Here is a 5,607-nt window from a genome sequence, read left to right as displayed (position 1 = left end):
GGTCGATAATGATGATGATGATGATGATGATGATGGTTGGTAAGTGTTATGGAGGAGGAAGGAATCACGAAGGTCGACGCCACGGCGACGATGAGTAGCACGCAACGCAGCAGAGGCGGCGTGTGTTGCGCTGCCGAAGCCTTTTTCTTCGTAATAATTGAACTATATTTTTTAGCTCTTATGATTACTATCATTACGGTTAGCTGCTAGTGTGTTAGTGCGATTATGGTACTAATTTTTAAACATTAAATAGTTTATAATATAAAACCCGCCCTTTCCTTACCTCCCGGAATGAATGTAAAGTTAGCTGAGGTCACACGGAATATGGCGAAGCGCGGTAGTAGTACGATGGTTGCTAGGGATGGTTTGGTGTTAAGTTTGTTTATGTCGCGTGATCGAAGCAGCAGCAGCAGCAGCAGTATAAAGGATTTCATGGCGATGAGAGACAGAACGGTTCGTCGGTCGTGCGGTGGGGTTGCTAAGGTTTCGCGTTTCGCTTTGCCAAGGGAACAGGTAAAGGTTGAGCAAAAACAGGCGAACCGAGAGTGCCAAGATCGAAGCATGCCGTGGGTTGAAACGATGACAACGAGGAATCACGTGTGTGTGTGTCCTTTGCTAATAGGATTGGCTCCTGGTATATTTTACTGGAGCTAACTAACAAAAAAAAACCCTTTTTGAACGTTGGACGATGTCGTGTGAAGGAATGATAAAAACGCAGTCCCACCCCCTATTATTTGTAATTCTAGGGGATTATTTTCACCATCAGCATGTTTTTTCCCCTTGGTCATCACCAACCATTTTCCACTGGGACTGGGAGTCTCCATTTTTCGTTTTAAATCTTTTTTTCAAATTGAAACGGTGCCACCATGATGATGGTGGCGCGTGGTCGAGACAGCGAACGAGCTGCTGCTGCCGTTGCTACTCCTACTCGACAACCAGCGGTCACGTGTTGCCGGATAATTATTATAAATGACCTGAGGATTTTTTTGGAAATGAGGGGCGTGCGGTAGCCTTTGCTCTGCACACAAATCCTTGAAGCAACGTTTGCTACGATATACCCGGCTGCGAGCTGCACATTGCTGCCAGAGCCGGGGCGACAGGACTCTCGGCCTTGTGGGTTGAAGAGGGGAGAAGGACAGTAAAGGATGCGCCCTCGCATACCGCTATTTGCAGCGCAGCACTATTTGAAGGAGAAGATGAAAATCCCTAATAAAACGTCGACAGAACGATTCAATTTTCGGTTCGCTGGTTCGGTTCTCCCTAGGGTCGAGACCTTCGGGAGATCGGGACGGTTGGGCGCACACCGGTGTGGAGTGTTGTTTGTTTTCCTCTCGAAGCGAGACCGGTCTGTGTCGCTCGCTCGTTGTTGGCTGGTGGTGGCGAAATGCGAGGAATGTGCAACACTTTTGATTTGGAAATGTGGCAGCCCCGTTGGTGTGATATGCTGGCCTGCTGCTTGGCTAGCAGCAAACATCGTGCGCCCCCGGTGTGCCGCTATGCAATTTGCTTTTGTTTTTAATTACGTGATTACTGCGCTTGGCTCTGGCCATTTTTTCTACTTCTTCTTTTTTGCGAGCACTGAGGGTCGTTGGATGCCATGGCGAGCTGTTGATAATGTTTTAAATAAATCTTGCTGCATGCTTCCTTTCCCGGCATTCCTTTTCGAGCAGAAGCATAGTTTGCTGCGATCATCGTATCGCAGGGGTCCTGTCATTGCCAGATAGGAGTAGCATGCTTAGTATGCTGTGCTCTGTGCTGCTGCATTCCCTTTTCCGCCGCTTTGGCGTTTTGCTTCATCGTTTTACCACCCCGGCTGCGTCATCTTGAATCTATTGTTCCCGTGTGCGCGATCGTTGTAGGCTAAATAACAGTGCCAATTGACTGAAGGATTAATAGCGAGCAGTGAAAAGTACCATTAGAGGCAGAAGCGTGTGTTCTACTTTCAGTTGAAATTAGCGAAAGGTTAATTGAAAGGAAAAGCGAAATAATATTCCCCGTAAGGCGCGTGTATCCGTCATCCACGCGTATCGAAGTCCTCTAACACTGTGCGTGAAAAGGGGGAACGTGATATGAAGCAGTTTAGAAAATTAGACATTGTTCGGGGTAGAACATTATGGCTCAGAGTTTATTATCGCTGGTTGGTTCACTCACTGACTCACTACTTTTGATGAAAAGAAAATTCCTTCACAAAACCCCACCGCAAAACGCTCTGCGTGGTGATGCCTACTGTGACCGGCAAAAAATGTTTCTTCAATGTATGGCGGTGGGGCTACTGCGATGACGATCCTTATTCGCTTATTTATGATCATAGGCACCGAGCAACCCAGCCGGGCCAGTGTGCTCTCCTTATTCACGCTGCAGGACACACAGTTGGCCGATGGTTGGTGTGTTCGGTTTGTGCCACATCATCATTCGATGCAGTTGAATTGAGGCTCGTTCCTAGGATCACCATCTTTTGTTTATTTTCTATTTTTATGTTGTAGATATCGTGCGGTACTGATAAGTTTATTTGCTATTTAATGAACCTTCCCTTAATCAAACAAGCACCCACTACCCTCCTCGCTCTCCTTTGTTGTAGTGTTAGATCAGTACAGCGGTTAGTTTGTAGTTCTCGATAACGAACCCCACGATCGATTCAAGCACGCGATTCCGGTGTGGCAAGGCGATGGATGCTACCGATAAACGGGGCAAACCCCGTAATTGTCTCGTGCGATTCTGCCTATCCGTAAGCTATCATTAAAGTTCCACCTTCAGGTGTGTCTATGTGGCAGCCAGTATGGCTGGAAATAGGTTTCTTTTTTATATTTTTTATAAAAACTTTCATCAATAAACGTGCGTGCGTGCGCTGTGGACAATAATTTAATACTAGTTTTCGATATGTTTTTATTTTTTCATTTGTGTTTTGTGTTCTGGTATTTTGCTGGGTACTCTTGGGCTATACGGTTTACTCGGTTTCGTAATCTGCTTCTGTTCCGTTGCTCCACTCTTGGCAGGTCCCGTTATGTTTTTAATTTTATTATTCGCTGTCCAGCTCGTTGTTCGTTTTTTTTTTTACTCCAAAACTGTCGTTCCAAGGGAAGGATCGGGTTCGTGTTATTGTTTCCACCAGGGTGGCTGCCTCTTGCTGCTTTCCGATAATAATTCATCCCATACACTGCCATCACCCTTTATCGCTTTAATCCAATTTTCCTCTGGGACAGACGAGCGCGTTTGTGTGTGCTGTGCCAGTTGCGAAACAGTTTCATCGTGTCGCCCCCGATCGCCATGGATTATTATTGTGTTCGCTTTCGCTGAAAATATGGATATGGTTATGGTACGCGCGAATCGAGCGTAGATGGAAATTAAAACAAGGTCACGGGTGGACGGTTCGGTTGTGGCAATCCGGGATCAAAATCGGGAGAACACATTGTGTTGCGAGTAGTGGGGCAAGGTTGGTAGAAGTTTCCGGAATTCCTTTTTCGCAATCGGAACGGGGCTGTATGGTGAAACAGCTACGGTGTGCACAAACATGGTAAAACACGGCATTGAAGGGGTTCACCGTATTTTTGTTCTATTTATTGAATTTTATTTTATTTTGTTCTTGTTTTGTTTATTAATTCAATTAACATGCAGAAGCGCGAAAACGAAAGCTACTGGGAACTTGTAGTGAGCAATATTCAATTAGAAGCATTCCGTTTTAGTGCTTAAAATGGTCCTCATCGTGTGCACAGCGTGCACCAAAGGGATTTATACTCCGTTCGAATGCTACTAGCATCAATTTGCTCATCCGAGCTCTATTCACTATGACAGCATACCGCATACAGCTGATGGCAGGATTACTTCCAATTAAAAAAAATCCCGAACCGAGTAGTCACCGAAACATCGTCATGGTAACTTAACCCACGATAAACCTGGTGCTTTAAACCCTGGATACGTAGTTTTGCTCATTAAGTAATGAATAGCAGTGAAGTGGACGACGGCTGAAGTCTTCTTTCTCAGTAATCGCACGGCAAATTCAAGAAAGGATGCGGAATAATGTTACACATTTTTCAATTAATTCATTTCCACGTTTCCTCCCATGCCCTAGACCACAACCTCGCCCTGGCCTATGACCTTAAGTCAAGAGGGTACACTTTTGAAACTATTATTCCCATAGCAAGCCTGCCATCGAGGAAGCCGGTCGACGAACAAAGAAGGAAACATATTCCTTTCGCTTGAAAAACCTCACACCGGCCCAGGTGATGCTGGAGGGGCCTACATTTTCACTTTGATCTCTCTGGCAGGCGGACGAATGGTTGGTCTAGGGTCTACGAAACCTACGCGCGGCCCCGCACACACCAACCAAGTGTTGCGAAAGAAGACATTTGATGCTCGTAATGGTAGAGCACCGGTTGCTTCCACCGGCCGGCCGCCGGTCGGCAGCAGCGAATAGCTCGAAGCGAATTTAGAGCCGTTACCATGGGTTCAACACTAGCGCCAGACTGCTCCTTAGTAACCTGAGCGCTGGCTCAGTGGCTCAGTGTGGTTATATGGTTCACCTTACGACGAGATCTGGATAGAATTTGTTGCCTTTTCGCTACAGATCTACGGTTCTTTCCTTGAATTCATTTCGTTACGCCATCATCATCGTTGCCTTGACTGACCGCTGACTGAGCGAAGGTGACGACAGACACACACACACACACACACATTATCCGACATGACCACAAACGTGTTAGGTGCTATGCTTTTCCCTGTTTTGGCTGGCTTTTTCCGTTCGCTTCGTGATACCACATGCCTGCCATGTCTTTTCGTGGTTGTACCGAGCTGTACCAGGAACTTCCGAGAGGCTCTTTTAGAGTAGGAAAAAAAACCCGGGAGACAAAATGGCGGTGCCCACGGATCCTTTCGGGTGCAGCAGCAGCACTTTAGCGGTTGCCGCTCTTGAAGCTGATTCTGAATCCATTTATATTAATGACTTTACAGCAGCAAAAGGAACGAGACTCGCACCCGGGCCCGTCAGCTCCTCGGTCGGTGATGCTGACTATGAGCAGCACCTGGTCTTCCAGTGGATGTTGCGATGTGGCTCTTTGCTTTGCACGAAACTGAGCAAAATGCTGAGCAACGCCGGAAGAGCTGACCGGCTGGTGGTTGGTCTTCACTAACGATCCAGCCCTCGATACACCTCGTTCTTTCACCCTGCGACCCGTGGCAACGACCGTTTCTGACCGGCGTTCTACCGAACTATCCCCAGGCTGCTGTGATTCGTTGGAACGGTTGTGACGGTAACTGAGCAATTTACCGACCTAGACTACGATGCCTACTACGGAGCTGGCTGGAAATTTAATCGATGATTCCCGAGGACGACGAGAAGCAAGGCCAACTTCGTGTCTTACCTACGATGCCGGCCCCATGGCCCCAGGTGTTTCGAGTAATTCATGACCCACGGATAGCGAATTGGATGGTTTTTACATTTTTGATCTTCTTCCTATTCTTCAGAGTTGAAGAGACCAGAACCTGCTCCTTTCCCCCACTTTTCGTGCGGATAGCACGCGATACACACACACATACACACCTGGTCGTTAGCAACCGTTAGGAGGTTTCGGGTTAATGATGGCATCGCAGCATAAATCACATGCAACATATTCG

The 5,607-nt window shown here is 47.0% G+C and overlaps 1 protein-coding gene across 10 annotated transcripts in view; it reads left to right on the top strand.

Annotated features, from left to right (window-relative positions):
• The window catches only part of LOC125952497 (uncharacterized), a 135,532-nt gene extending 132,675 nt beyond the window's left edge, over positions 1-2,857 (top strand). For all 10 annotated transcript variants that reach the window (XM_049681983.1, XM_049681987.1, XM_049681984.1 and 7 more), the window contains one exon: positions 1-2,857. This exon is cut by the window's left edge and continues 1,919 nt beyond it. The gene's annotated coding sequence lies outside the window, so the exon portion shown is untranslated.
• The last annotated feature ends 2,750 nt before the right edge of the window (positions 2,858-5,607 follow it).

Source organism: Anopheles darlingi, chromosome 2 (genome assembly GCF_943734745.1).
Source record: "Anopheles darlingi chromosome 2, idAnoDarlMG_H_01, whole genome shotgun sequence".
NCBI lineage: Eukaryota > Metazoa > Arthropoda > Insecta > Diptera > Culicidae > Anopheles > Anopheles darlingi.
Note: the sequence above shows the minus strand (reverse complement) of the source record. Positions and strands in the feature narration are given on the sequence as shown.